Source organism: Nipponia nippon, unplaced genomic scaffold (genome assembly GCF_047370975.1).
Source record: "Nipponia nippon isolate SJK-2023a ecotype South Korea unplaced genomic scaffold, ASM4737097v1 scaffold_4, whole genome shotgun sequence".
Classification (NCBI taxonomy): domain Eukaryota; kingdom Metazoa; phylum Chordata; class Aves; order Pelecaniformes; family Threskiornithidae; genus Nipponia; species Nipponia nippon.
The window spans coordinates 58,793,027-58,804,450 of record NW_028262358.1 but is presented as its reverse complement, the minus strand read 5'-3'; positions in this window follow the sequence as shown (position 1 = coordinate 58,804,450).

The window sequence follows — 11,424 nt, the reverse complement described above, 5'->3', positions numbered from 1 at the left end:
AAGAACATTAAAAAAAGCTTTAAATGTCAGATGAATAATAGAGAAGTATGGTTTTCCTGTGAAACATGACAGCACTAAAATAGTATCTTTAAAGGAATTGAAGGTAATAGTTGACATCTTTTCCATAGCTTGATGCTTGTAATCCAATATTAAATAAATTGTGGTGAATACTGCCATCATATGCACATGAAAAATGGTACTATTTTCATATTTCTGTTAATTTGTGTGCATGGTGATACCTGTATTGCCTACACTTTTACACATATTAGTGCTGAGTTACCAAGTTTAACAAGTTGCCATGTTGTTAAAACTGGTCAAGCACTAAACTGAACTAAATAAATGCAAATTGCATGATGTCCTTAAGGTTGCTTACCTTTCGTTTCTAAGATGGGATTCTGGTCATCTGTCTTTATCTGGATTAAATAACTCACCTAAATCAGTCATCCAAAGTTCCCTGCACGCTCAGTGGAGAAAGACAGGATCGGTCAGAGGGTGACTTGCACTATACTAAAATGGATGGCTGCTCCTGGAATTGTACAAAGCATCTGACCTGACCAGCCTGCTGGCTGCCTCTGAAAAGAGCCGCTCTACCCTTGCTTACCTCCCATCAGCACGGTGACTGCATGAGAACACAGTTCGGGAGAAACTCGGAAGAAAAACGAGTGGTTTTCTAGCACTTTAGAGCTCCGAGAGTAAGACAAGTGCTAGTCCTGGCACAAGAGAGCTGTCCCTTCTGGTAATGGTTAGCCATTGGATCAGTGTAACTGTGTTATAAAAAAAATTCCCTTATGACAGATAGGATGAATTAAATCTGGAGGTGCATAGTTATATGGACATACCAGATGATGCTCTTCAAAAAATCCTAACATAGTGAAATATACAGACAGAAATCTTTAAAATAGAATCACGCTTACAGGGCAAGTTCAGAGTGACCAAGGTTGAGGTATGAGGCTGAACCTAAAACATCTTCCAAAGAGAGAGGAATTCATCAGTCATCTTACACCAAGCTTTACTCTGTGCTTTTGGCTGGAAATGGGTTTTCTGTAGATAAAGGTTTGTGTAGAAGAGTGCAAGCATGATGTAAAAGTAAATCAAGTCTCAATCCACATGAAAAACATGGGAGATCTTGGATTTTTTTTATTGCACTGTGCAGCGCTTTTCACTTGTTGAACATTCTGCTGGTTTTGTGATGGTTCATTTTCTCTCTTTATGAAAATATTTGGCAAAGAGTTACTGGAAACCACAACAAAACCCTGAACAAATAGAGGGGTAAAGTACCTAGTACACCAATAGCAGCTATACACCATAGTGTATGTAGTTATTGAAACTGAGCAAATAAAATTAGGCAAAAAACAACAACAGACAATATACATCAGAAAAATAAATCAACTTTCAAGACTTAAATACTAGAAGTAGGCCCTGGCACAAAAAAATTTGGTGGGTCCAGTGGTTCCCTAATTGCTTTCTCTTTTATTTAAAAAAATGCTTACTGTCTCTGCATCAAGGGAGTGTAAGAATAAAACATGGAAGAGGAAGTTTGTTTTCATTATCAGTTTTCCCTGTGCAAAAAGTTACACTAAAATAAGGGGATGTTTGCAACGCTGCTATTCAAAATGGGTAATGCAGCATAGCCGCACTGAGTTTCAAGTTGTTTCAAGTCACTTCAGCTGACCTCTGTGTTTCATTTACACTGACTTTTCACCAACTTTCTGGTCACGTTTAGTTATAGGAATAATGGAGGCCACGTGTGTTCCTAAAATTAGCCTGTAGGCTAATATTTAATAATACATGAGCTCCCTCCATACTACTATGTTGCTTAGAAGCAAAAAGAGAAACAGGAAACGGGTGATGAGGAGAGATCAGCACGGCAAACGGCTGTGTGAGAAACAGTGATAGGCAGGCTACTCCACCATTCTCGTGCTTACCGAGGGAGCCTCCACAGTACCACCAGCCCCAAGGTCAGTAACACTGTCTTTGCTGTAGAAGGTGGCAAATGAAGACAAACTGGAAATGCTTGTTCAATTTGGTCCACCGTCCACTCTGGCAAAAAAGTCTCAGGGGCTTTTGCTGTGATTTTTGTCACCTACGGCATCTGCTGACTTAAACCAGGCTACTAAGAGCTCATCGTTTTGGAAAACTCGAGTCATCTAATATACACCCAGAGCAGAGTAGCCTTTGATATTTAGGCTGTCATTCAAAAATCTCCAGAGAGTTACGTGTCTGAAACTCAATTAAGGATGAAGAGCTGAATCAACACTGTGTGAGTCTGGGCTGGTGGTTGCCGAATTTCTAGACGTTTCGAACCTGATAGGCCAGAAAACAATCCCATCTGGGCAAATGGTCTATTTTAGCAATCAGAATTAAGCTGACAGAAGTTTTCTGTAATTTGTCTATTTCTTTAATAGCAGGGACATATTGTTAAATTAGTTAATGGGAAGAAAAAATGTTTAACAGTTAATGTGATCCTTTATGTGGTGCGCCATCTGCGTATTGTGTGCTGAATGTCCCTGGATGTGAAAGAGAGAAAATCATGCAGAATTTCAACCTTGTCTTCTTTACTGTCATTATCTTGGGCAAGTATGATAAATAATCATATTTATCTTCTGGAGCATATACAGTTTTAATCAATCTATTAACCAGGAAGACATTTTTCACAGACTTTGGAAGGCACAAAAAAGACATTATCTCCCCATAAGCAATCCATTTCATGGGTGCTGAGCACTAGAAACAGAATGGAGTGAACAAGACAAGTTTTTTTTCCTCTCACATCTAAATAAAGCTATTTGCAGAGACTTCAGTCAAGCGTATTTGGGGACTAACCCTGAAATTCTGGAAGGGAACAAATCGGCTTTTGTAGACTGTTACGTAGAAAGCATGAGAGAAATTTTTAATCCCCCATGTCCAAAAATCATCAGTTTTATTTGGCTGGACACTTGTTTCTATGAAAGAGGGTTTTGCTGTTAATTGGAGCTTCAAAAGAACCAGTTCAGTTATTCATCAGCCTGACAACTGGGGATCCTGCTCTCCTCCCAGTTTGATGTGTTATTCTGATCATCAGCAAAGCAGGGAGGAGATAGCTGACAATTAACAATTTGGGTATGCGCACAATTCTTCCCCTAGGACTGCTAGCCCTCACTCTAGCTAGCCGGCACTCACCTGCCAGTGTAAGGCTTTCCTCTCCCACAGGAGGAGATACAGCAGTTGCTGCCGCTCCAAGGAGTTTAAGCAACGATGAACATCGGCTCTGCAGCACAACCTGAAGCTGGTGGGATCCCCTTCGTGAAGCTGAACGAGTTGCTTGTTGAAAGCAGGGCCAGTACCCGAATATCTGCAAGCGTGTGTGTGTGTGCACGCGCGTGCACATGCATGTGGATGCATATATGCGTATTAGGCAAAACGTAACAGATAAATACGTTTTCTTCTATCTAACTTAATTACCAATGGCTAAGGTACTAAACTGGGGTGACAGTTTTAAAAGCCATGCAACCTGCCAGGCAGTAGGAATTTGAAACCCAGTCTTCTCAATCACAGGAAAGTTCCCCAAACCAAAACTCTATTACATATGTAGGGTCGAGGAACACACAGGAACACCATCTGCCTCAGTATCTCCGCTGAAGCTGTTTCATTTAATGTAAATAATACAATAGTTATTACACCAGAGAGAGAGAAAAAACTTGATATGACAATTTTGTGGTCAAGCTGTTCACTTGGGATAGGAAAGGGTAAAGTTCAAGAATAATTAACAGAAAGGGAGACAGCTTTGACAGTGGAGAGGGATGCCTCCTCTGTGGGATACTCCCTAGGGCAGCCTCCTGGGACATGAAGACCTATTTCAAATTTTATGCTTTCTGCTTTGCTCTTCGAATATATTTTTCCTTACAAAAAAAAAAAATAGAGTAAATAACTCAGAATGGGAACATTTACTTTCATGGTTGGTTGGCTTCTTCCAGTACAGAAACATTTCCTGTATTCTCCCCAAAAAGAAATATTTTCACCTCAAGACTGAACTTATTTTTATCCTGCGCCGCTGGACTTAATTTGCATTCGTCTCTTCTGTAAGGCCTCTGGAGTTCTTGCTAGCAATAGCAGCTGATTAAACTCAATTCCTGATTCCTATCCTTCCCCTTGGCTGTTGGACTATGACTTTGTATTGATAAAATGTACTGGACAAGTTATTGTTCTCTACTCTGCTTGGCTACACAGCTTATTTTTTATTTGGTACGACTTATCTCAAGAGTAGTGTGTAGATGATATGCAGAAAGTCTGGGATTCACTCATATATCTGGCTCTGGCTCATCGCTTTCATACTCCGTTGTTCTACAGAGACATACCAGTTCTTTATTACCTCTCCTTCCTCTTTCATTTAGATCCTTTTTTACTCTAAAAAGAATGAAAAAAAAAAAGTGGCTTTAGATGTGTGGATTTTGGGTGCTCACAGTGAGAGCTTTATTGATGACGGATAGACAGACAATACTGACCAACATTTTTTTGCAACCCTTTAAAGGAGAAGGATTTTCAGATTTGGCACACAGGGTCACCTGTTTTTTTGGGGTTTTTTTGTTTTTTTTTTTTATTTTTTCTTACTACATTATGTAATGCATCTGTATGTTTTGTGTGACCATAGTGTGGCTCTAATATAGAAAGCTATTTTTATGGGTCACAGGTTTATTTTGATGTCATTTATGAGAACACACTATGAAGTACAGAAAATTTACTCCAGTGATCTTGTTGAAAAATAAAAGCTCACATACCAGGGATGACTTACTCGATGCTAAGCACTAATCTAATATTAAAGTACAATGCAGTCAAAACCAGTATTACCTGCAGCCAGTGCTTTTCAAAGAATGTACTGGATTTCTATTCCCAATTCCTACAGACATCTGCAGAAGCATATATTGAAATTCTCAATATTTAAACATTCAAGTGAAAAATAAAGCACACCTTAAAAATATACCACAAACTGTATAATATCAATCTGATTTTTTAGGCCGATTGCTACTGTATACTCACAAATGATAATAATTTTGCTAGCAGACTGACAAGTCACACCAGAAACACTTAGGTTTTGAGTTAAGCTCTTTTCCCTTTTGTTGTTAAGCAGCACTCTTCCTCTCCAAAACTTACTGCTCTGCGCCCTCACTGTCATTAAGAAACACCAAGAATTTTCTCTGCACCAGCTTTTGCTGGAAGATAGAAGAGTGTTGGAGAAGAGTTTTTGAGTCCATGTCAGAATCCTGTGGCCCTTGGCTGGCCTGACCTCAAACCAGCTGTAACAGAGTGGGTTTTGCTAGGGTTTTCTTTTGGTTTTTGAGTTTCTTTAAAGCTGAAACTTTGAAGCTCAAAATCCTCAGAAGGAACAGAAAGAGAAACCTCATGCAAACAAATACCACTGATCTTTACACAGCTTTGATCTCTTATATATCTATAGTGCCTTTCATCATGAAGAAGCCCAATAAGATTTATAAACTCCCTTCAAAGAGAAATATCTTATCCTTTGTACCACAATGTGCACACCACTGAAAACCAGTCTTCAGAGTAGATGATGACCCATAGCATGATGTATATTAACAAGCAGTAGGGCAATAACTGGCAAATACAGAAGAAGACATTATTTGGCAGGATCTATAATACCAGAGAAAACAGTAAAGACCTCAGTTTTTAATGGCACGTTTATCTAAACTGGAAAGAGAGGCATCTTTAACGGACTCATGCAACTACAAGGGCAGCCGGTCAGCATGTTACCTCAGTCCTGGTTACTACCTCAATCCCAGTTAGCCACTACATCTGGTCAGTTTGAGACTGTCTGCATGCCTGGAAGCTGTTGCCTGGTAAAGGATTCCAAGAGGAAAAGACAGAGGATCCCGACAGTGCCTGCACACACGAGCATGCATGCACATACGCACAGCGTGACAACTGAATCCTCAGCTCACACGGATTGTATGTGGGAGAGGACTGCTTGGGCAGGCTGCTCCAGCCCTGTGCCCATCTCAGACCTCGGGTCCCCTCAGCTTTCCACATAGCAAACACCCCAAGGCCCCTCTACCCTTCAAGACCCTGCAAGGCAGACAGTACATGTTAAGACAGATACGGTGGTGAGCAGAGGAAAGAATCTGATCACAGGAGACAGAACAGCCTTTTGCGAACCGTTTCCAACTCCTGGGTGCAACAGCCCCTGATGCTGGGGATGGCTCAGCAGGTGTGTTGTGCTCTCAGTTACACCAACCTATCTTCAGGACAGGGGCTTCTGTATCTCCTCTGAACATGCACTGGTACCCCACAAGACTTCTGCAGAGAAAATTTTATAGGTGCATTTCTGTTCTCTCTCCAGATGTCTCTTGAAAATCCTGGCCTTAGGGAAGCCAGCTGAAACAGCTCTTCTCTCTCCTTTACATTAGCCAGAATCTTTGATTAACTGAGCCTCTGACTGTCTGAAAATTGCAGGCACCCTTGCAGACTTTCAGGTAATTGCAGTCTCTACTGCGTTTCAAAGCTAAGGCTTAGGTTACTAAGCCATTTCCATAATGTCTGATCAATGAAGTGATCAATTAGGAATGGGAAAATGAGCTACGGTACAGCAAGTGGAATGGCTAATGACCTAACAAGGAGAAGTCTTTTAATCTCTGGCTGCCATGACTGCATGCCGACCCGCTCCCCCACAAAGCTAGCAGGGTCCTGGAAAGTTGAAAATTACCATTAAAAAGAGAACAAATAGATACCAGGTAAAAATCAATTAAAACTAGAGGCATTGTAAGGACCTAGAGTGGGCTCGGGAAAAATTCCAAGTGTTTGTTTAACGGATATGTGAGATTGTTTGCCCTAGTAACTGTGTCTCTGTTTGATATGTATGAAGCTTTGAATATTTTATAACAGTGATGGCTGTGTTCACTTAAAGGCAGCTGCTTAAAAAAATTTAAAATTCCAGAAAACACTTTGTCTTTCAACTCAGCATTATGTAATGTTTCAGACTTGATACCCATTTTCTTTGAAGGCTTTTCCTACTGATAACATCAGAAGTGTCACCCAGGAAAGATGTTTCATCTAAAAAACAGTGTTGTTGGGTCTTCTTGGTTTTGTTTTGTTTTCTTTTTTTATTCCACTGACAGATAATGAGTGTTAATGCTTCATCTGAAACAAAAAATGATAGCTGAATTGGAAGAGTGCTAGAGAGGAGGGCACTGGGGAACACATTTGTGAGCCATCACACAAATTCTCAGAGAAGCCCAGGCAGAAATTCAGAACATCACATCTTAATAGAACATAATGTACTCCAGAAAGAGTAGAGATAATGTATCCTAATGTATTCAATATTTGCCTTTGATGTAAGCTTAAGCATTGTTCCATATGTTTTACTCCATCACTAAATTAATTTTGGTTGGAAACCATCACACATTAATTATCAAATATGACTAAGCTCCAGCTCACTTGTTTTCCTAGGTTATTTGATGTCTGTCGTGAGACGGTTACATTGCAGAATTTTGTTTATAATAGCTGTGGCTAACATGTTAACAGTGACTCTGCCAGATTTGCTAGCTATCAATCAGGCACAAACACAGCTCAGCTGTCCACAGAGGAGGCTGTATAGGAAGGGAAAGACTTGAGACTCATCAGACAGTTTGCACATGCACAGGGTCGTCTTTAAAACAAAATAGAAAAAATTAGAATCTATTTTTACAGGGAAAGAATCAACCCATTTGGACCAAACATTTTATATATTGCATGGCAATTACTGCAAGCAAACACTTGCTTGAGTAAAGAAGGCAGAACTTTATTAAAAAAAAATATTCTCAGTGTTACAGACCACTTCCTGACCTAATGCTGTACTTTGTTTTGAACGGCTTTTATGTGAATTTTCAAGAACATTTTAAATAATAGATGTGCCATAATTACAGCCTGTGTTTCTTATGAGAGGGGGTTTTACTATTCAGATCTTGTCATTTTAAGATCAAAAGATTTCTATTTCAGAACTGTCTTCCTTGCTGAGCTCTAGACAGACAGAATACTTCGTGAGTTGCCAGATCCTTAGCTGTTGTAAGCTCTGTTAGCATTAAACTAAAGATATGTTCCTGAAAAAGCCTTTATTACACAAGCAGCTTATTGCAGTATTACCCACGCTTTTTTAATAGAGAAGCCCACATTCCCTCTGAAAAAATCTAGGGACCATCTTGTGTGAGTAATACCAGAGGGGCTTTCATCTGAAGTCAGCTATCAAAAAATTCGACCTAACAGTAGAATTTCAGTTTTTATCTATTCACTTACTTAATCATGGAGGTATGCAGTTTTTTGCAATGTTTCATCATGTCCTGCTGATCATGGGAGATCCCTGAATTACATGGTAAGAATACTTCTTTATAGTCAAAGAAACTAAGGGGAAAAAATTATGCTTCAGATTTTCTAAAGCTTTTCTTTGTTAATTCATCATGACAAAGTAACAGTTCTATCAAAAACTAAAGGTTCATAAATCTAGAACCTGTTGCATGAAAAACAACTCATCCAATCTGCCTCATCAGTCAGATGTGGAGAACTTGCCCCTGCTCACAGGTAGGGGAGGCGGTGCTCAGACAGTGAGGAGGCAGTATTCACAGCTAGTATTTGGCTGTTCAAATTCAAGGCTAAATGACAAAAGCAGACTGAGCACAGTAACGGCAAAAATTACACAAACTGCAGAAGCTTCAGCCCCAATATTTTCAAGGGCAAAATCTCTCAAGAAAGATGATTTTTTCCTATTATGTGTCACTTCAAATGTTATTAAGAAAACAGATTGCTTCCAAGTTTAGGCTCTGACAAAAGATATGGTTTGGGTTAGAATGGAGATGTGTTAGTTCTGCTTATGGCCGGTCTCTAGTGATGCGCCAACCTTGAACCATTTGCTTATTCCTATTAAAACTCCTGCTAGCTTCACTTGAGGCTTTAACAGGACGTTCGTTTAAGGGGCTACTGCTGCAGGAAAAAGTAGCCCGTAAGCCTCCTCTTCCTGCAGCCACATCCTTTGACATCCCCTCAGCTGAGCTAGCAGCAGCCATTGTGCGGCTGAGTGACAGTGCAAAGCAGGAGCAGATTCAAGATGAAGGACAATTTCTCCCAAAAGGATTATTTCCCAGCTGCTCTGGTTCCCTGACCTAGTGCACCACAGTTCCTCAGCTTGTGCTGGCACAGTGCACAAGGTAGGGAAGGGACGGGGACTATTTCTGAGCAGAAATGACATGCCAGACAAACCATGATCTCAGTGAAGACAGATCTGGAGCAGGAAAACCCATTACAGTTCTTCATGGTTACTTTCACACTGAGCTAAATTCTGCAGGCTTTAATCACTTTTTACCAAAACTTCCGCACTCAATGAAACCTCACTGAAAGACAGGCAAAGCTTGGTCCACTGAAACATAAAGCTTTAGAAGAAGGGTGAATGGCAAGGAAGGGGAAAAGACATGACAATGGCAGCTGTACAGTGATTAATTTTTAGAAAATCTTGAAAAATAAATCTGACCAAAATATTTTGTAATGAACACCAGAATCTCATCTTGTAAGACAATGTCTGGAATTAACTTTTACTTTTTTTTTTTATTGTCCTGCTGGCCATCTGTTATCATTATTCCACTTTCCATTTAAAAAGCCTTCTCATCCTTAGCAGATGTTCAGTTTTTCTACATGTATGTTTTGTAATTCCTCTCAACTCTACTAATGGGCTTTGTACTCTCAGAACTACAAGTTTTCTTATATTGCCTCCACATTGTCTGTAACATCCTCTTAAAGTTTGAATAGAAGGCTATTGGCAAGTCCCTACTTTGAGAAAACAGTATTCAAAAATCCTCACAAAATAGCCTTTGCAGTTATCCGTAACGGGCAGTGGCTGTAATCCCTGGAGTCCCTATTCATTTTGAAATACAAAGTTGAAAGCCTTAACAGGCTTTACTAGAACTCCTAGTTGTCGCAAAAGAAATGGGTTATCTGTTCACACGGTAAGGAAAAATTTGAGCATGGGATATATTCTGATACTCCTTGCACTTCAACAGAAATACTTTTTCCGCTGTTTTGTGTTGTGTAATAGAAGTCAATGTGCGTGATTAATGGTAAAACAAGTAAGGGAAGTATCACAGAATGCCATTTTGCATCCTGACAGTCAAATGAGCATAAAGGATGCAGGCCTCCCATATGACAGGTAGAAGTATGAAAGGTCAAACCTTTGTATGGCATATATTGCAGCGCAACTGCTTCCTGACACTTGTAAGCTTTACGCTTTCTAAAACAGGCATGTACCTGTTTCCTTTAATATATCTGTTAGCATTTTCTCTTCCCCACCTCTAAATTCTCTCCTATTTTATAAAATAATTATACGGTTAGGCTTTGTACCAGTGGCTGGTAGAAGAAACAGCAGAGGAAAGAAGAAATGGATGTTTGCAATGGGTGGAGAATCCGGATTAAATGAAGACCCCAGTAAGATGCAACTCTTCAGAAAGGCAGCAGGTAAATGTGAGAGATGATTAGACTAAGGACACCATCTCTTCCTGAAGACCCACCGACATACTAAAAGGAAAGATGTGCAGAGGTTGCTGTTTCACGCAACACTGCCTGGTCAGAGACATTGGTATTTTCGATAGCACAGCTACTGGAGTGGGAGTCAGTCAGTTATTAGGCAGTGCTGAAGATTTCTGAGGAATATTGCCTCCTTGGAAGGAATATTCCAGGAGATAATTCTTAGCTTCCTTATCTTTGCAGGTTTGTCCTTCTGCTTTCTCAAATAGACTTTGTTTTGATTTTCTCAATAGCTAAAATAGCAAAACCTAAACCAAGGCTGGCATGATAAAAACTCCTTCTGCCCCCCTACTTACTGGAGGGTTTCAGCCTCCCCACTTATTTCTGGATCTGTTTTTATCCCTGCTGCCACTCCCAGCAGGGGCATGAAGGAGGTCTGCAACCTGTGCAGAGCTTGGCTGAACACTCTAAGAGAAGTGATGAGGAGAGCAATTTTAGCCATGAATATCCTAATGAAGCTTCCATGCTGACCTTACACACTTCTGATTAAGCAAATATGCAAATATAAAGCAGTTCAGAGCTGGATTAGCATTCAAAGATTTTTAAAAAGCTACTGTGGCTACATGCAGAGTGACCTTTAAGCCTGCTCAAATCTGCTAGAATGCAGATGGGGAAAAAGAAAGACGTTATAAAGACAGACTCCATCTTTCTTTATATCTTGCAGCCACCATAAAATGGGCCACAGGAAGAAATTAATATCCAGATCAAGGTTTTACAGCTGATCTGGTTACGGGGCAAGAGGTTATTCTGCATTATACCTGGGGATGTCTTTTCCAGTACCTTCCAAACCGAAAAAGTTAGCTCAACAGTTGGTTTGATCATAATCCTGCAGGTTTTGTACTTTAAAAGATGAAAAAGGAAAGCTGGTACATAAGGATCCAAATCTGGGTCCCAGCA